This window comes from Eufriesea mexicana, unplaced genomic scaffold, assembly GCF_001483705.2.
Source record: "Eufriesea mexicana isolate 0111107269 unplaced genomic scaffold, ASM148370v2 scaffold4545, whole genome shotgun sequence".
NCBI classification, from domain to species: domain Eukaryota; kingdom Metazoa; phylum Arthropoda; class Insecta; order Hymenoptera; family Apidae; genus Eufriesea; species Eufriesea mexicana.
The window spans coordinates 198838-221149 of record NW_016912511.1 but is presented as its reverse complement, the minus strand read 5'-3'; the positions used below and the strand labels follow the sequence as shown (position 1 = coordinate 221149).

The window sequence follows — 22312 nt, the reverse complement described above, 5'->3', positions numbered from 1 at the left end:
TTGCGGTAATAAAAATTTCGAAAAATCTTTTTATTCGACGAGAAACACTGGTCACCTTGACTTTCTTAAATGACGTCATGTACTTTTGACGTTATAGCGTTATAGTTAACGAAGAGACGAATTCCAAGTATTATACTATATATATAATTATTATAATACTATTAGTATAAATACTACTATCATGCTATAGCATGAACCACCAAAACAGTGAAATTTTGAAAACTAAAAAAATGACAGCATTTTGAAATTTAAATATCGATTTTCTTCGTGCTTTCTATCCTTGGGTGGTAAATAAAAATCAAAAAATACACAGACATTTTATATTTTACATTTTATACACAGTACACAGACATTTTCGAAAGTGCATACTTTAAAAAAACGTGAAAAGAAAAATGGATTTTTCTAAGCTGGATTACAAGAATACCTAATCCAAATCATGTGTACTCAGTGCTCTTAAAATATACGCGGAAACTGAGTAGGACAGAGAAATAATAACCGTACCTAAAGTCAAGACTTCATTCATACTATTCCAGCAAAAGATCAGATAAAAGTTAAGTATGTTTACTATTTACATTCCTCTTCGAAGTATCCTTGACCCTGAGTTGCGTGTACGTATCATTAACGCGAAAGAAAATTATTTTCCCAATTACTGCGAATTTTTAAGCTAAAGGTCACTCGGGGATCACTGCGTAGTAGGTCTTGGAATTCGTTTCTTCGTCAACTATAACGCTATAACCTCAAAAGTACACGCCATTTAAGAAAGTCTAGGCGACCTGCATTTTTTCTCGAAATTTTTATTACCGCAATTTGTTTTCCTCGAAGGACACGTTAATTTCTATTCCAATAATTTTTCTATTAAATAAGCGTAAATGTCTCAAAAATCGACTCGACTGTCACGTTGAGCACACCCTGTATACAGTGCGTGTGAAATAATTCGGAAAATATGAAAAATACTAAACAAGATAACGAAAAATAACGCTCGAGCTGCTCGTAAACAATTAAAGTACGGAACAATGGATCAAATATTTTGTCGGCCGTTTCGGGTGATAACGAAACAACTGTTCGACAGGTGATATGCTAATAAAAATCGTCATAAATCAACATTAGATCGGTGGCTGGCTATTCCAATCCAGCGACACGGTTCACGTGTCAGAATTTATAGAATAACGATTCGCTTTCTGCACGAGTGATTAATTACGTTCGATCGATATCGCGGGCAAAGGGAAGAATGGGGTGAAAAAATAGGGGTGAGAAAGGGAGAAATAGCGTGTGACACTTCGTTTCGAATCCTCGAAAGGGGTTGATTGAATTTTATTAATGTCCCGTCACTAAGTTCCGTCCTTATCGAACGCCATTTCGATGATCCTTCCGACCATGATCGATGCGTTTTTCGACCAGAGATATACCGTGACGAATCCTTCGTTCAGAAAAATCACGAAAAGTAGGAAAATCTTGGTGGCTGGTTTACAGAGTCGTGTATTAAGCGACGATGGTCGTATTTCTTATTGCGAATCGCGGCCAGATTAAACAGATTTAGATTACTGTTGCGTTTTCTTTTTAACGAATATTTTGATAAATGAATTAGGCAAATGGTTTTCCGTGGCGATACGGTTCTTGATAGCGTCGCGACGCATTCGAGTTATGTCCGATTATGGTAATGGGGTAATTTGGAGAATAATCTGTGGTAATGGTTACATAGATTTTTAAATATATACGTGTTGATGTAAGAAAGGAGCGATGTATGTAAGAAAGGGATGAATGGAACAAGTATGTATGTGGGATTGGAATAAGTACGGCCCTGAAAGAATGACAAGTGTGTTTGGACTTAGGATGGAAGTGACCACGTGCAAGCGAATTAACTGTAAAGAATGTTTATGGTAGGGTCTAGCGAAAGTTTAGGGATGCGTTCAGAGTGATTGAAGTACCTGGCCCACGGAAGTTGCGTGACAAGGGGGCATGATTTGAAAGGAAAGCCTGAGAATGAAGGCTTTAAATAAGGGTACAAGGGCGCGGGCAGCCCCATTCTCCACAGGCTCGAGAACAGTCTCCACGGTGTACGGTCTAGAGTCGACAGTCATGAACAGTCTACAGTGGTCAGTCCTTTACGGTCCTCAAGAGTCTTTAGGAAGTTGCTAATAGCGTGTCAGTATGGGAATAAGAAGTCAAAGTTGAACGTGCCCATAGCGAATTCTTCTTGTTTCATAGCCGTCAATCTACGTATAAGCTTACTGTATTTTATTAATAAGTAAAACAGCGCTATTTTAGCCAATCCATTCAAACCGATCCCCATATGTATGGGATGAGTATGACGGTGCGTTACCAACTGTCGAAGTCGAAGCGCTTTCGCGCCGCTTGGCCATTCATCGTCATAATATAAACGAAGCGCTATCGCGCCGCTTAGGATTTCTTGACATAAAATAGAAGAAGCGCTATCGCGCTGCTTGGGACCTTTCGTACCCACTTAGAGGCAGCGCGGTCGCGCTGCTTGGGATTTGACGTCAGTGTTTTGTCAAAACCCTCTGGGACTCAAAACGGTTAAACAGCAAATATACTCCCGTGCAGCAGTGTATATTTTTCGTACCAAAGGATTGACAGAGAATTCAAAGCCGTCGAAGGTACCCCGCTCATCCACCTTCGACCATCTATCACGTGCACCCGGAAACGGATAAGTATCTATCAGAGAGGTCATTGACAAGGATGTTCCAACCCCTTAATTGATCCCTGCAGTCGTATTTCGATCAGAAGTCGACGTGGACACGCCCCGAATCGAGATGTGCATCCCTCTTCTCGGATGTTAGAGGTATCCTATGGTATCCTTGCTTTAGGTTCATCAGTCGCCATAAATAGATCGTCAAGGGACGGAATGGAACGTTCTATGTGAAAATGTAGCAGGATATTACGACAGACGGGAGAATTCGGCTGCCATAGCTGCGGCTGCTGCTATTTCAAGGACGCATGATTTCTGGGCTTCAGAGGGCCTGATTGAAACACCAGCATGTCTGCTGCGGTTGTGTTGCTCGTGCGTCGTATCGTCCCTCTGTGCTTGGGTTTGCTTACGTGAATTCCTAAATAACCTCGCAATAGGACAGTCGTAGCGTTCTGTCTTTGTTCCTTCATATACACACACGAGCGTCATAGCCAGGGAAACAGGGAACTGGTCGACCAGGATACTCGTCAGACCATGTGATTCGTATTGTTTTTGTTCGTTGCCTGTTGGGGCAGTCCCGCGTTATCGACCGTTTGGTGGTACTTATGAAACTGAGTATGGTCACGGGGTAGAAGGATGTTTATTGGGATTTTTAGACGGATATTGCAGTAAAGTATACATGCAATTCTTTTACTTTTTCATATTCGTGTCCCATGATTTAGAAATATGACCCATAAAACAGAATTCAATTTTTCGTTAAACGAAAATAGTTTCAAATTAATCGAAGCACAAATCTATTTAAATGATTGGTCTGAAGGAAATAAATTTTGGTCTAGTAATCAAACAATTTTCAAATATAAGTGCTTTTTACGTGAACAAATACATAACTAATAAAGGAAACCTAAAGTAGAAGTTCAATAGAGAAATACGTTTTCAGATATTGCCCAGTTGTCGATTCTCTGTACTATTGACATTTTGATGTCACTATTGTGAAGTAATACTTAATTTCTGTACTCGCATAATCGGTCATTTGTATAATCAAAATTCGCACAATCGACGTTTTATTATTATTGCCTAATATTTATTATAGCAAGACGAAATATGTATTCTAATTTCTAATTTCTGTATTCGCATAATCGGTCATTCGTATAATCAAAATTCGCACAATCGACGTTTTATTATTATTGCCTAATATTTATTATAGCAAGACGAAATATGTATTCTAATTTCTATTTTCTGTATTCGCATAATCGGTCATTCGTATAATCAAAATTCGCACAATCGACGTTTTATTATTATTGCCTAATATTTAGTATAGCAAGACGAAATATGTATTCTAATTTCTAATTTTTGCATTCGTATAATCGGTCATTCGTATAATCAAAATTCGCACAATCGACGTATTATTATTGCTTAACATTTAGTATAGCGATATTTTTGTAAATCCGCGTTCAACTATGATGAAAACTGCGTTTACTGTATCAAAATTTAATTTTACATGGCAAAAGTGATTTTTCTATTTCACGGCGCTATTTTCTATTCTCTGTCAAAATGATGGCAAATAAATCCCTTTTTAACGTTATTTTCGGGACACCGGGTATATAGACGAATCGCAGTCGATTTTAGTTTGGAAATTCTGTAGTGTCGTAGTTGCTAGTTTCCCGTGTTTTTCGCGATCTACTCGTCACCACACCGTGAAAGTGGACTCGTTTTACAGTAGTCACGTATTCCAGCGGTCACTTCACGCGGGATGAAACCCCAGATAGAGGGCAGCACGGTCGGGGCACGGTAGAATTACGTATGAAACGGGAGAACGTGTAATTATCGAGATACGTTCGAGCAGAAAATTGGAACAATCATAATAATTCTAGCAACAATGATAACGATAACATGAACGATGATAACATCGATAGGAATAACAATGACGATAATAATTGTTGAATTTATCTATATTATTTTGGGAACTAACGTTCCGTTATTTCATAATTTGCAACTGGCCCGTTAACAGTTGCTGCGAAAATTTGCTATTGAAATTTTGGCGAATTATGTAAGTGGTTTATTGTTATTTGTTATACCACACATGTATTTGTATAACCGTTTGCATTCGAATTAATTGATATACGATTTCTTTGCAAAGCGGTATATATTGGTGTAATTTATTGTTAATGCTAAAATTCGAAAATTTGATTGGTAACGATACATCTTCGTTTAAAAGAAAATGGAGGTAATTTTACTCGAATTTCACGAAATAGATATTTCAAGCAGGGAATTTATAATTAAATAGAAATTGAAATTTACTGCTAATTATTATAAATTAACGATTCTCAACTTATTTTTTCCTTTGGCAGTTTACCAATATGTGATTAAGTTATATTTCTTTGCAAATAATTTTAAAATTTGATACTATTTGGTTCACTCTTGGTGGTGCACGTTTATTGGTTGAGAATCACTGTTGTAGGTTATGCATTTAGAGAAGAAATTGCTCAGGGTAATAGAATATTTATTCAAGATTATAATGGATACAGGTGTTACATATGGTACATTGTTTATGAAATTATATTGACATGGTTTGCAAACTTTTAATTGACAACATAAAATCCAATTTTGGTCTTCAAAGAAAGAAAGGAATTAAATCCAAATGTCATCGCAGCTAAAGTACCTTGTCAACTGAAATATTCAGAAATGAAACATTATTTCTCTTTGAGTAGTGTTTTAGAAGAGCTAATTAATTGTCCAAGTAAATAAAAATAACCATTTTACTGCGATAAGAATGATAAGTGGCAGAGAACTCGAAAGAGATTAAATTTATTTAAAATTTTTTGGAAATACTGAAATACTGAATATTTGACAAATCTTTTGGTATCTTCAATTCAGAGAATTAAAATAAAATGCGCTTCAAAATTGCTTCAAATTTTCAGGATTAGACACTTTTTAATTAGTAAAATGAAAAACTTCAAATTTTTCAAATTGTAAAACAAAATTCCTAATTTTTAGAATTACAAAATTCGAATAATTATAATTACAGATTTTCAAATCTTCGGAATAACGGAATTTTTAGTTTTTAAAGCCATGGAATTTCAAACTTCCAAAGTTTCCGAATTCAAAGATTTCTCGACTTCCGACACCATAAGTTTTCGAATTTTCAAAGTTGGGGAAGTCAGGATTCCTGTAAATCACGGTATATCGAATTTAAGCAGGTGCAAAATTTTAAACTTCCGAAATTGCGAAGATCAGATCGCGTTTAGATTCCTCGAAAAGGTCGAAAAAATGTTCTCGGCAGGCGTCGGACGAGACGTAAGACCTGTCATGAAATTTTGATATAATTCGAGGAAGGAATGCACAGGGAGGTCGAATAATTTCGGAGGAAAAATCTGCATTGTAAATCGACCGTTTAATAATTCGTGCCAAGGGTTCGGTAATAAGATTTCCCTCGTACTACCGACGCCGCTACATTCATGACGCTGCAGGCTGTAGGGGATCCCCCTGGAATGTGGCTAAACACGTCTTGGCTCGGGGCCAGTCCCGTTGCATCTCTCGCAGCTGTCGCTGCCACTTATCATTTCTTAGCTTCACCCGGCCAAAAGTAACTCGGGACAAAGGGATCTCGAGTTAAAACGCGTTTTCAGATGGTTTAAAGCTGATCTACAGCACCTTTCAAAAGCTGTTTAACGTTTTAGGTTAGGTACCAAAAACGGGATACCTGTGACTTCAAACTACGGCACTATTATTTTACTGATCATCTGGTACTGGTCTCAGGATAGTATTATATTAGGTATAAAAGTTGTTGGGTATTTAAATAATTCAAAAAATTTTAATTTTGAATCGGAAAATGATATATAATAAATAAATTATAAATTAAAAATGATATATGATTTGAAATAAAACAAAGATTTGTAAAGGAATAACTATTTTCGTCTTTTCGAAAAGATAAATTTGGTTTGGATTAAACTAATGAATAAAGTGAATTTATTTCTGTCATCATCTTTGAAATATTTTACTATCCAGAAGAATCTAATAAATAACTAAATAATTGATAAATAATGAGTTAAAAATAAAAATTAGAAAATAACTATAAAAGTAATGAAATTCGTTGTCAAAGTATACATATAAATACAACTTTTAGGTTATGTGTGAACGTCATGAAGCATCCAAACATAACCTACATGAAATCTTCATTGACGTACCTTCTGGACTGCTTAATGTAGTGTTTCGTAATGTCTTATCAACTTAATAATAAAATTTCATAGATTTTATCTTATATTTTATCACATAAATTAGGTTACGAAGTTGTCAAAGTGTTCAAAAAAGATATTTTACCTCAAGTATAGGTAGTAGTACACCTCTAGATATGGAACACTTCTCTCATTCTGCCCATTGAATCAGACTTCCATCGAGGTGCATTTTCTTCATATGTAGACCTTAATGGTGCACGGATTATGCTCCTCTTGCTTCGCCTTAATGCATTCTTTTCGTTACCACCATCATTTGAATCATCTGTACACTTTTCATTCGTCTCCTTATTATCCATATCTGACATTGGATCTATAACAATCCCCACTATCATATTCTCTGATTGCAACGATTACACATATAGGAATTGTTTAAACAAACTGTAGGTGATAATAGGTTAGGATTATTTAAGTATAACTAATGCCAGATTTAATTCTTTGAAGTTTACCAATGTGCATTCTGGATAGACAGGTAGGAATCAATTATTCATAGAAACTAATGAAGGTAATTAATTACGAAACCATTCATAATGTAGAAACCTAACCTCAACTTTCTTTTTCCATTTCTTATTCCGTTCCCTTTTTCTAAATATATAGTTTTCAATTTTTTGTAGTACATACTATTTTGTAATGTACTGCCTATATCATCTAGCATTTTTTGGTATCGTTATATATATATTTTGATTTTACATTCATTATAATGGAAATAGAGCGTACCTAACCTAAAAACGATTCAAATCTTATCGAAACTTTATGAAGTCATTGTGTGATATATTCAGCGATAACACAAGTACAATAAGTCGATTATTTAAATTTATTTGTTATAGCATTTCAATAAATTATTAAACAGGTTATTTCGATATTTATTTTGAAACGTTTAAGTTTTAAAACATATCGATGTTATCTGTATAGGTTCAAAGGATCATGTATACCGAGTTGTACCTTATTAAACACACTCGTTGTCCACTCCATGACTGGCACTAATTAAACTCGCTAAAACTTGTAATTTCATATGCCTTTGATATTTGATGTACGTATTTAATGCAAAAAACATCTTTGTTTCCTAAATTTGTATTTTGCGTAACAGAACTCCATTTATCGATTCTGACATGTCATTGAATATTATCAAGTTTTGAATACTTTATTAAATTTTCATAAAATTATGTTAAATTAATTAAATTAAACGAATTTTATGAGTTTATTTTATATTACTTTGTATCGCGAAATAAATTTGCACTTTGTTAAATTTCAAACATTCCTTCATCGTATTTAGAAATTTTGACACATATTTCAGGTTTTAATTAAATAAAAGAGGAGGGAATATTAAATAGTTTTGGCAATATTTTTGACTTGCTGAAAATTGGGAAATTTCTCGTTTAAAATGTAATAAACTACGTAATAGGAATTTTTAATTGCAACCACTGTAATTTGATATTTTTCATTGAGACATTCGCGAATAGAATTTTAGGATATCGAAATTTTAAATTAATTTATAATTCGATATTTTATTCGTTTATAATTTTATTTTTAATATTATATATCTTTAATTATTTTTAATATCAACCATCGATAGTCGAAAATTTCATCGATATATAGAAATATCAAGTCGAACCTATTTTTTGATAAAAATTACATATGTATTTTATTTTTGATATTTGATACTTCACAAAACGTATTTAATATAAATGCACAATAGCCTTAATTAATAATCAATTGCTTTAGCAAATATGTTTCATTCCTTATGAAAGTGAAATAGTAATTTTTGCTGATTTTTGGAACCTAACATATCAAATTATACATAATATTGTATTATAGTCACATTAATTACGTTACATATCAAATTACAACATTACGAAGAATATACACATATCAATTCCATCAGTTGGCCGATAATTATTATTTCATAAATAATCATGTAACATCATTTTATGACGTTATTAATCTTATTAGCATGTACATATTCAACGTTTCAATGAATTTAAATGAATTTCTCGGAGAAATGTTAATCAAATATCATTTGTCCATTATCGTCTTCCAATTTTCATTATATCGTTACATTTCCTTCAATCGATACATATCTCCTTACAGGTCAATGCCACCATATACGCGAGATGAAAATTTTATTTATTATTTAATATGGTTAAAAAATAATTTTATTGTTCCATTATCGTCGATACTTTTTATTCAATTAATTATCCTCGGATTGTTATCTTTAACGGTTCGTCGTATATAATCATGTATATATAATCATGTGTATATATGATTATTTGATGCACCGGCTGAAATAATTATCGGACTGCAGTTATCTCACCGATATCGATGCCTCCGAAATTTATATCAAACAGTGTTTTCTCAGTTAACTTTTCTTTTCTCCAGTCAATCGAATTTTTCGACGAATTAACAAAAGAAAATTGCTAGTAATAGGTTGCATTTTTCCCACATGTATGCATTCGTGAGACTGAAATGGGTACAGCCTGCTACGCGATGGATCAAATCGCACTGACCAATGATACCTGCTTATCTACTGATTATTTATACCGCCCATTTTACGAAGCAATTGCGTAGGAATTTTCAGTGATAATTGGAAAAAGATTATCAGATTAAAATTACGTTATTTTCTCCACTATCATGCAACTATTCCGTGCAAGCTCGGTTAAGAGTAATGATCGGCACCAACTATATGTGAAATGATTAATTACTCAACTTTCTTGGGGAATTGAGATCAAGGCCAATTTTTTCCATGGGTTATCATGCTTACCTGAAATCGTTGTATAACCACGGAAGAAATAGCGAAACACTGTCATAATTGATCATTATTTCAAATTTTTCGGCAGCCATCGTTTCTGTGCCGTAGCATTGAACTATAGCTATAATAATCGAGCAGATATCAATGGTTTATGCGATTTGATCCGTTGCATAGCAAACGTGCAAGTCTGTTTTGCCTCATGAATGCATACTTATAGGCGTAATTGAATGATTAGAAGCTACATTTTTTCACTCCTATCTCGGAAGACAAGATCGACTTTTTCTTTTCGAAGAAAAATAATTGTTGGAAATAATAAAAATCGCGAATATCGTAGATGTTGGTTTATTTTAGCTGGAAGAGAAAATTTGGCAGAATTTTTATTTGGATAACTGCCATTTTGGCATATTTATATTTATATTTAGGGACATTTATATTTTATGGCGAATTTTACTCCCTGGACACAAATTTACGTAAATATCTTTGAAAATAGCAAGAAAAATTGAAATTTTTAATTTTCTGATACTTAAATTAAATTTAAGTCTCCAATTTGTTAAATCTTTATTTTTGGGTAAAGGTAAATTAATTATCGTATTTATCAGTTATTTAGTCTAATTATAAAGATCATCGATTGTCTGCTGTCTAGCAAATAGAGAAATTACGAATTATTTGAGCTTGAAAAAGAAATATCTAGGGGAAATTTCTAGGGGTTTATTTCTAGGGGTGTTTAGTCTTCTCTGTCTTAACAGACTTATGGAAATTCGAAGATGGCGTGAATTTTAACTGCAGTTTACCTGTATTTATAACAACCAAAATAAAATCCTGATCAAAACAATAATTTTCAATTTCCAAATCATTATTTATGATTACCGGTAATCAAACAAAATTTTAACAATTTCAAACGACGATTCGGAATTAAAATTATTTAAGACCAATTATAATTCTTATACCGTGACTTTCTTCCACTTATGGTTACGAATTACTATCTCTGCAAAAATAAAAATATGTGACATTTCGTTTCATTTCATCCCACTAGTATTTCAAAAATTTATCCTGATTACGATCACACATAGTCTCTTGGTAATTGCAGATGATAGGAAGCATTATTAGAAATTATTTTTATACTAATCTAATTTTTCATTTTTAAATTATCAGTGCATACCCTGGAATATACGCAACTTCTTACCTTTAGATTCAACTCCTGCTGTCTCTCAGACGAAATCTAGAATGGTGTTCTCGGTGCCCTCAGCGAGCGGCTTCTTCGATCGTGCTGTTGTGAATTAGGTTCCTCGAAAGTCGTTCCCGGATATTAGATTGCAGCGTGGTCCGGTTTCCGCTCAGATCTCTGAGGAGAAAGAGTTTCTCAGATTTCTTTCAATCGCCAGTAAATTCGGATTCAAGTGTCGTTTGGTGTCTTGCAGACAGAGACTGCCTGAACCATCACTGATAGCAAGTTCCTTTATCACTGGCTGATAATTCAATCGCTCTTTGGTCCCTGATTACGCTCGGTTCTTTGCAAACGAAAATTTCTAAACGTAAATATTATTTTCGTGGGATTGGTTCGCGATAATTTTTCGTGCAGGTAAATACTATGTGCCTATGTACAATCGGAAATAACTTTGATGATAACGACGGTAAGAGAGATACTTTGTTCACGCTGTATATTTACTATACAATAGTATATATTTTTATATATATTTTTTATATTTATATATTTTTGTATATATTTTTATTAATTATAGTATATTTACTATACATTTTTGTTACTATATCTTCGTAACTGGAATTTGAGATCAGAATCGACCCAACGACACCTGTGATACCTTCACGTGATTCTGGATTTGAAAAATTCAAGAATTTCTGACAATAGAGTACCAAAATGATTAGAGTAGGGAGATTAGTAATGGAAGATCTTTTATAGTAAATGGATAAAATGATTTTGAATGTTTGAGAATTTTTGAGAATGAATCAAAATTATTTTTCGTTTCTCGCACTAGGTACCAACAATTCTGATGCAAAAGTGAATGAGTATAGTACACCTGTGTTATGTAGATTGAGATCATTTTTCGATTTTACGAAGCGTTATGTGTGCTCTGAAAGTCATCTTTCAAAATTCACGTTTTGCTTTTTGGATAAGGAGATGATTTTATCTAAAACGACACTGATTTAGCAATTTTTCTTTATAAATTAATACTAATATGATTTAGAATGTTCACGTGTATTTGATATACAGTGACGACTACTTTGTTCTAGTGCACCTGACCTAGTATCACACTGTTAGTATAGTTCAAATTTTTCTTTATTCGTAACCATAATCTGTCGATAATTTCAAGTAAATTATAAAATTGTTCTTTTCTTTTTTAAGAGTTTCATGTAGAAATGTTTCACATTTGGAAAGAAAAATTTTCTCAGCGAATAACAATGCAATATTAAAATTGCTTTTGTTGAATGCACGGATTAAGAGAGTATCGATACTTTATTTGTTATGTATGTATAAGTAAAGTGGGAATATTATTTCAATATTTAAATATTTTTTTATTCGCATAATTAATTGACCAAAGTTAAAAATTTTCTCTGATCAATATTGGACGAGGATATTTATTTCCAGTAGATTAGTAATTTTTGCCTGTTCTTCTATTTGCATAATTAATCGATAGAGCTTAATTTTATATTTTAAATTCATATCTGAATTTTCGTTTCCAATAAATTAGTTCTCACGTTTTTGCCGAATATCAACGCTTATTATTGAATTTCAGAGAAATATTTTCTCTTGCTTCTCTAAATAATATATACTTACGCGACTAATTAATTTTTGGAAATTTCAATTTCGTCGGTTCTATTACAAAATGTAATGTCAAAACTTGTGGGTGTTTGTACTGTTAGAATTTCTTCTCTGATTCGATTCATAGATATGACATTTCCTCTCCATAATGAAAATTTGCATGTGCAATATTTATTACGATAAATTTATTCGCTACGATTCATGTCGAATCAATATTATCGATTAGTTTTGCGCCAAATTTAGTCATTTTGAAATGTCGAAGTAATTCTATATCTTTTATGAGCGAATATAACACGTTAAACGCAAACCTATTTTTATTTATTTATTTATTTTTCACATTGGAGGCATATTAAATACAGCAAATACATTTGTACACAAATATTAAAGGAAAACCTTATTTTTGTTTCAAATTTTAGAAGTTTGGGAATTTTTACTAATTTTTAATATTCTACCTATTTTTAATTTTCGGTTCACTAACTACTTTCAGTTACTCTTAATTTTGTTTAAATTTTCTTTTCATTAATTTCTGCATAGGATATAATAATACATAATAATATATTACTCATTTTATAATACTAACACTCCCATATCTAGTTATTGAAAAGACACATACTCAATGTTTTTATAACAGAAAAATAATATATGTCAGAAAATATTGTAATATTGCATATTTGCAGATAATAAACAAATTACCCTGAAATATACTAGACATTTGAATTGCTCATTTAAAGATGTCAAGTCATACTCGAACAAGCAAAGCAATGGGTTGAAAATTATTTAAATTTTGTATTACGTGAATTATAAAAATAGTTTTCTTTTTAAATGCACTACTGTCGATCTCTGTTGAAAATCGTCCTAATGTTTAATAATTCACATAGGTGTTCATAGATTACTTACGACTTACCGTTTACCAGCAGAAACTGATTAAAGTAGATTTCGCGTAGGTTGGGAACCAATAACTGACTGACAAAGCTGTCATAAAATGTAATCCTTTTGAAGCACGAAGTTGTAGCATGAGAGGGGGAATTATAGATGAATCGAGGAGCTAGAGATACTCAGATTAATATCCAAAGATTTTTATAAATTTAAATTCGAGTTATATTATAACAATTTCTTTTGTAGAAATTTAATACAGTAAAAGTTCGGTTAAATTTAACTATTATTTTGACAATTTAATTTACATGTATCATCCCTACTTTTCCCCCACCATTCAGTAGTTTATGCTTAGCAGAACCTGATATAGTTGACAAGGAGAGGGAATGACATTGAAAATTATCAAACAATCATAGAACAAATGAGTTGAATTATTAACAAATTAATAATTAATTGTTAATTTATAAATGAAAAATAAATGATTAAAAAATAAATTATTAATAAAAAAATAAATTATTAATAAAAAATAAATTATTAATGAAAAATAATTCTTTTAATCCGTATGTAACACTCGACATGATATACAGGGTGCCCCATCATTACCCAGCATTAGTTACGATTTTTCAAGTACTTGTAAAACAGAAGATACTTGTGATATATATTTCGTAAGGCAAGGTAGCATTCCTACCAATTTTCTAATAAAAGGATATGAACAGAATCGAGACGAATTGGGCAGAAAACAGTGACACGATCCTCCATTTCATTATCGATGCAAAGACAAATATATTTTTCAAATGAATTGTTAGTGTAGTTGAATGAGTAACACTCCTTTGTTTGCAATTGCGCTATCTATGATGTAAATATAATATGTACCAATGCCGTCTAGTGTGAGTGGTGTTTAGAAAAATGTTCAGAAGAATGTGTCAGAATGAAACAGTCCTCATGGAATTATCGAGGCGTGAATACCACAGTAAAATCGTGATAAACAGTAAGAGAGAAAGAGAGAGAAGACAGTTCTAGAAAGAGTGAATCGATTTATTATTTAAGTAGTAAATATATTATTTGGGACTTAAATTTAAATATTATATTGAATTTATAATATAAATTTATAGACTTATTTAAATATTTTTTGTTTAAGTTACACTTTGTGTTTCTTTTTAATAATAGTGAAAGATATATTATTGTCCATTCTACTCACGTGAATAGCATGATTGACGAAATATGAGTGCGAGTGAGCTTCGAATCTTTACATGAATTTCAATGTTATTGGTCACAACAGAATAATCTAGGATCATATTATAAATCTTTTTTGGAAATTTGGGAAAACTTCGATTCAGTTTCCAATAAAGTAGAGTTCAACAGTATGTTGTGTACGTATACTGCTACTATACTGTTGCTATATAGTTGCTATACTATGTATTATATGCTATATGCTATATTCTATATACTATATACTATACTATATAGTTACTATATACTATATTAGATTATATAGTTGCTATAATATATACTATATACTTGTTACAATATATGAAAATCTATATTAAAAAAATTTTCGCAGCAATTTCTTACATCGATACACAGATAGTGAATAGAAATGATTCTTTTAGGCTCTATGCAATAGTGTACCTGCAGAGACTATCCGAACGTTTATCTGGCCCGATGATTTCTGAAAGAACGAATGTGCCAGAGATGCCGATATTCGATACGAATATAACGTACATGAGGGTAGTAGCGATGCCGAAGCAGATAAAAATCAAGATGGGTACCGTGCAGAGCCGGAAAGAAGTCTCGTGACAGATTGACAAGAGGAGTCTGTTCTTTCCACCTGGCTTCACCTTTGGTGCTTTTGAAATTCATACTTTCATCCTCTTGACGGCTTATTCTGACATAATAGTGGAATAAGTTACGTCGGCACTTCCTTTACCTTATGGTATTGCACGGTAGTTATCACGTATTGCAGACGTATCACGAGATATCGAATTTTCCATGTGTCAGTCAAGTGCAGGTCGATAACAACTGGCTGCTAAACGCGATTAACTCTTCAGAGATAGTATACACATGGTACCTGATTTCTTTCTATGCAATTAGTATTTTGCGTAATCGAAGTTTCCAGAACGTATTGAGATTAAATTAGATCGAATTATGTATTGTTTATTGTATTACCAATTGTGTAATACCGCAAATGGAGTCAAGCTTTCGTATATTTTTCAAAGAAATCTGTGATAATTTGATAAATTAATTGGCAATATTTTTATTTGGTGCAGTGTAATAGATTTTGAAATATTTCTTAGAGTGCTCTGCATGTGTGAACGTGTGTTGACATGTGTTGACATTGATAGCATGTGTCTATCAGTACATCATCAATGTGTTCTGTTCATCCTTTTTTATTGTACTATATAATGTAATCCTATTTGTAGATTTATTAAAATTTGTATTTCTGTCTACTAATTCTATTTCTAGCCAATAAGGAAAATTTTTCTTACTAATTTTTACCATCGTGTTAGATCTATTACATTTTGACTAATTAGGACCACATTCCTTTCCACTTTCAACTTAATAGCCGTGTATAGTTGTTTGTAGACCTTGAAAGAGGTTTTCTAATTCGTGTGTAATTATCTAGGTTATGGGGACACCTCATCAATTACCATGATTTCTCGATACGTTTCACAAATTAATATTTTAAGCAACTTTTTTAAAGGTGTATACTATTTTCAAATTCGATGCAATAGTAGCAATAGCTTTTTGTATATATTTCGGAAATTAAAGTTTAGGAAGAGTAATAAGTAATAAAAAAAAATTATTCAAGATACATAAATAAATATTAATAATATTATAATAATTTTCAATGTAACGAGAATTGGAATTGATTATGAGAAACTGTGCATTGTGACATTGTTTAATTTTTAATTAGCCACTGTGTACCTACTTTATTTATAATATAGTTATACAAATTTTGCTCGTATTAAAATACGTTAAATGTGATTTTAATCTCGTGCCAGTGTATTTCATTTTTATTAGGCTTGGCATGAGAAATTTACGACGAATTAAACTCGTTATTGTACTATAAGGGGTTGAAGAAAATTGCTGCAGAATTACCCTCAAGAAATCATTCTCATTACATAATAAAAATCATGTGAAATAATTTTTAGGCTTGTTTGATATAGTATACACCCTCATCGATCAGAATTTCGAAGCTTACGTTATAAAAGAAATCACCTGAAGTTGAAAATTGAAGGGGTGGAGGGTAAAAATATTTTTGTAATTCATTATCTATATAAACTGAACATATAAATCATTCATACATTATATACTATTTAAAATTACATGGTTAAAAATCTAACAAGTATTTCAAAAATATTCTGCTTTTACAGTATAGTTAGTGTCATTAACCCTAAACCTACCACAGCTTAAATGATTATTTTTGAACTTTTGATTTAAAATTCAATATTATCACTTAGGTCACTTGACTTTGGTCATATGATTTGTCTTTTAGTATATATATAATTAATTTTTCAATGTTATTCAATTTTTCTAAAAATCTTCCTTTCCTTTTTTCAACTATTGGTACATTTGACCGACCATGGTTGGTTTAGTATTGTGGTTACTATACAATTATATAACTTGTTACATTATATGTACTACATTATATGTACATTCTAGTCCGATAGTCGAACTTCGACTGATCTCTCGAGGTGACTGAAGGACTTAGCTAAGACAACAGCAGAGATTAGGGTTATCAGCCAATTTTCAGATGGCAGCTAAAATAGCTATGTTAGAACAAGACATCTAAGGTATCGAATAATCATTATTTGAGAAACCCAAAAACGAAAAGAAAGAAAATAAGATCCAAGATAGATGTTCATAGTATTTTCATAAAAATAATAATACAAAGTTATATGATTAACAAAAATTATTTCAACAAGCTGTCATAACAATCATAAGAAAATCCACGGGTTCTCATGCAAATGAGCTAATGCTAATTGGTAATGAACTATATCTCGATAAAATTTTGTTTGTTTATCCTTATGTTCGTGAATTTTTGAAATATTTCAATTTTTCTGTAATATAGTGATTACAAAACTATTGTGTGTATCTACTATTGTGTGTATCTACTATTGTGTGTATCATACTATTGTATGTATCATACTATTGTGTGTATCCACATTTATTCTCAACTTATGACATATTTGTTGTATCAGTATTACTTTATTGCGAAAGAGAAATTCGTTTGATACGTGGTTGGTTTGTTTCACTGAAATCTTCGAGATTTTATATAGTACTCACATGTTAACTTTGGGAAACTTCAATCGTCGGTACCAGTGTACCTTAAGCGTGTCTTCGACAAGAGAAAAAGATAGACTGACGACTGTTGTCATTTGTTATTGAGCATTCACTGGACGTGGTTTTCACGGTCGTTAAACAGAGCCGTGTGGAAGCGTGTTTTGAATTCCATTGACTTCGTAATACACGTCTCACGATGACCCTAATGATCATCATATCTGATGACGCTGAAGATAGTATTTTAAGGTTGGTCAATTTTTGGATCTACATTCCTTTTAATCTTCTTCACTGTTATAATTATTTTCTTTTTATTATAGTGAGTGATTTTGTGATTTTATTGGAAATTATTTATTTATGAGATATATATTTTATAGAATTTTTAGCAGTAAGTGCAGTGTCTTTTTTGAATTTATTTATTTATGGGATATTATATATTTTATAGAATTTTTAATAGTAAGTGCAGTGTTTCTTTTGGAATTATTTATTTATGGGATATTATATATTTTATAGAATTTTTAATAGTAAGTGCAGTGTCTTTTTGGGATTTATTTATTTATGGGATACTATATATTTTATAGAATTTTTAATAGTAAGTGTAGTGTCTTTTTCGGATGTTATTTATTTATGGGATATTATTTTATGGAATTTTTAATAGCTGGTGTGACGACTTTGTTGGAAGTTATTTATTTATGGTATATTATACATTTATATGGAGTTCTTATATATTTTATGGAATTTTTAACAGTAAATGCTGTGTCCTTGTTGGATGTTATTTATTTATGGGATATTATATATTTATATGGGGTCCTTGTATCTAGAAAATACAGTGATATCTTTTACACTAAATTCACTGGCTTTGCTGAAATTATTTATATATGGAGTATTATGTATTTCGTGGAATTTTTGTTAGAAATTATACATTTATGGTGCACTGTACATTTTGTAAAATTTTTAATAGTAAGTGGCTAATTACGTTGAAATTTTGTATACAAATTTCGTGCATATTTCTTTATAATTTTTGCTAATATTATTTCATTACTTTTTCATTTCTCCGAAAAGTAAAGGATTTTGGCGAATTTTGAGCTTTGTATTCTCATATACTAGTTTCCCTTTGTTTTTTATTTTTCTAACCGTGATTCCAGTATAGTCGATGGAAACGTTCTCGTAAATACGAATTTGTCCCGAGTTCTCCTTTCCAAATCAACAGGAAATTCGAAATCAATAACAGTCATGGTATACGAATTTTTCGTAGCATCATAGCGCGTAAATTGTTTAACACTATTTGCTTTTGCACATCTACACTCGTTTACATATATTCCTCGACACGGAATGAAATAAATATCCGCAAAATTTTGGATCAAAATATTATTGGAATTTCGGTTTGCAAATAGATTGTTGCCACATATTAGCACAAACGAACACTTCCATATTATAAAATGAGAAATATCGAGTATTATTCATAACGAAATTAAATTCGCTACTATTTACTATTCACAACGAAATTAAATTCGCTTTGAAATTTTCTCATCACTGTTCATAATGGAACATAATTTATGTCATTTAATGTCCTGCACTGTATTAATCGATTTTCCTAAAAACATGTTTTTCATAATTTTACTCCTTCATGAGGTATTTCAATTATCCGTTTCTAATTATGTAAAGCATTTTGTATATTTAACATATTTAATATCTATACATCGTATGTAAATTGCATATTTCTTATTTATTCACAAATAAAAAGAAAAAAGAAATATTTATACTATTTAATGTTCTTTTTTTTTTTTTAAATCAAATTCCATCATTTTCACTTAACACTAAACCTATCATGATCTGTCAAACGATTGGTAAACGAAGAAATGAAATATAAAAGATTTTTGAAAAATAGAATACGAGGGGAAATCGAGAATTGTACCTCTTTAAAAGAAAAGTCGTAAAAGTAGGAGACCAAAGCCACAACGTTGAATGCGAAACTTTTAATTAAAAATGTGAAAAAGACTACTTTGTCTTTGGACCTGGGTAAATTTAATGTTAAACGAGAGACTCTATGTATTAAAATATATTTAATTAAGTATGTATAAGTAGAATTTGCATAATGTGTGTAAATTACACCATTCCCAGAATTCCTCTTATATTTTCACAATAAAAAGGGATACATTGTTTATTCCACTTGATGTCCTTTTTCAACCACAGAAATATTCCCCCATTTTCATTAAAACAGAACACCCTATATATCCAATATACCTAAAAATTACATCATGCCTAAAATTTATTTTAAAAAATGAAGAAGGGTATAGGGTATATTTATAATATCTCTTCTACACTAAACTATATTTTTATAAATTTTTATAAATTCCATTTAAATGAAACACCCTATATATTCAATATATCCAATAATCACGTCATCCCTAAAATTTTTTTAAATAAATAAAAGAGTATAGAATATATTAATAATACTCAATGTCCTCTTCTATATCAAATTATATTTTTATAAATTTTCATAAATTCCATTTAAACGAAACACCCTATATATTCGATACTTCCCACTTTTCTTTAGCAAATATAATTTACACCACCAAATTTCCATTCTTTTGAAAAAATTCTTTTCATAACTTTTTTCCATTTTCACATAAACGAAACACCTTGCAAATTCGCCATACTCAACACAGTATTTATAATAAATTCAATTTGCACATCGCGTGTGAATTGCAGAATAATCTGCTTATAACACGATTCTCCGAACTGATATCCGTGTGCAGCATATAAAATTATATTACAACACTCGCACTTCTCATTTCCCGCGAAAAAGGTGTTCCCCGTATTTTCGTCAAAGCTGTCGAGATCCCCCGCCTAAGTCAATAATTATAGCTCGTAGGATCTGCAGGAACGTTTATCGAATCCATCTCGGCGTGCGTCGAATCTCCGTCAAAGATCCCCGATTGCTGGATTACAAATCGAATCCAGCCGCCTCTATCCGGACGATAACTCGTTTAACGTCTTCAATGGCTTCTCCCTGGAAAATCGGAATGGGGCGTGTTTGTCGCGTAACTGGATTTTTCAGCCATTCCTGATACGCCGTTGTTCCACGGAATTAAGTATCCGCGAGTTTGTTCACGTCCCCATCGTTAGCCAGTGAATTTGAGATCTTGGAGGAATAGGAATTGGGAGCGAGTTCGAATCAAAGGTGGTATATACCTGGTTCATCAGAGGCCTGTATAATGAAGCCTCTGAGGTTCTACTCGTTGAGTAAATATCTTTATACGATTTATCCTTTGTTTGATTTATGCTTCTCGTGCTTCTATCGCGAACTCGGGTTTTCGATTTCTATTTCTATCCTTTTGAAATTTATAGGCTGTGCAAGCGTCTGTTGACGTCTATTTGGACTTGTCTAATTTGCTCAGCTTTCGTTTAGCTTCTCTTTGTTTAGCTTTTGGAGATAACTTAGTTTTGGGGATATGGGTGACTATAATTTGGGAATGAGATGAGTGAAAATTGGAATGAGTTCATAGGATAAATGTTTGTTGTACCGTTAGTAGGTTAGTCTTGTTTGGTGACGATTAGTGACGGTGGATCTTCTGAGGAAATTGTGTATGCCTTTGAATAGTTAGTGTATAGTTGTTTTTATTGTGTATGGTAGACCATACCATGGTGCTATGGTATATGGTAGACCATACCTTGGTGGTATAGGATATACCATACCTTGGTGGTATAGGGTATACCATACCTTGTTGGTATGGTATATGGTAGATAATACATTGGTGGTATAGTATATGGTATATCATACCTTGGTGGTATGGTATATGGTAGACCATACCTTGGTGGTATGGTATATGGTAGACCATACCTTGGTGGTATGGTATATGGTAGACCATACCTTGGTGGTATGGTATATGGTAGACCATACCAATGCCTTAACGTCGAGGCAGAGTGTATACTTTTTGATAGTAGATTTGATCCTAAGTATGTTCTGCAAGAATTAATTGTGTAATACTATGTGTCTGTATTTCGCGTTCTATAGGGTATAGTGATTATAAGGACCCTTGGTTGTATGCTTTGCTATTGGTTAATAGGAATAGGGCTGTGTCCTTTGCTATTGGTTGATACGAATAATCAAGTTTTCGAATTTTAGGTGCGAGGGTAGGGGTTATAGTTTTTAGGAAAAAGGAGCTGAAGTATTGCCCCATACACTAGGTTCTTGACGCATATGGTGGTCAAGCATCGATGTGCCATGGTATTTTATCTGGACTATGAGATCTTCAATATGGTATTTCCCTGTGCGAATAATAATACCGCTGATATTTCAAGGTATTTCAAGAATTAACATTTGTGGTTATTGACATTTTGCAAGGATACTTTGAACAATGTTGATTGAGATTCATCATGATTTAAATTTGTAATTTTGTACGTATGCTGCATACAAATATACTCTTTTCTGTATTTATTAATTCTTCATACATAAATCTTAATATAAATCATTATTGTTATTACTATGGAAGAAAGAAAATTGTATTCTTTTCTCTTTTGTATATTACAGGGAGTTCATCCTGTTTAAACAAATGAATCTTTGTCAAAGACCAAAGGAATCTTTGGTCTTTGTTTTTAAATGTACAGAAATAATATTGAACTTTTAAATTTATTTACCCTTCCTCTGGATTAAACATTATCGTTTTATTATAAACAATTAATGCGTTAGAATTATTAAATTAGTTAAAATGACTGGTTCATGATATTTTATTTTTGCAGTTATCAAAAACATT

The 22312-nt window shown here is 31.8% G+C and overlaps 1 protein-coding gene and 1 long non-coding RNA gene across 3 annotated transcripts in view; one reads left to right on the top strand and one right to left on the bottom strand.

Annotated features, from left to right (window-relative positions):
- The window catches only part of LOC108551553 (probable G-protein coupled receptor 158), a 254840-nt gene that overhangs the window by 67282 nt on the left and 165246 nt on the right, over window positions 1–22312 (top strand). The window lies entirely within an intron of this gene.
- LOC108551555 (uncharacterized) lies at window positions 5135–13375 on the bottom strand. Of its 2 annotated transcripts, none has more exons than XR_001890486.1 (4): window positions 13306–13375; window positions 10806–10964; window positions 6965–7204; window positions 5135–5314 (listed from the first exon to the last, which is right to left on the bottom strand). It is a non-coding gene; the product is annotated as an uncharacterized LOC108551555 (long non-coding RNA). The 2 variants fall into 2 exon arrangements; XR_001890485.1 differs by having other exon boundaries at window positions 6965–7189.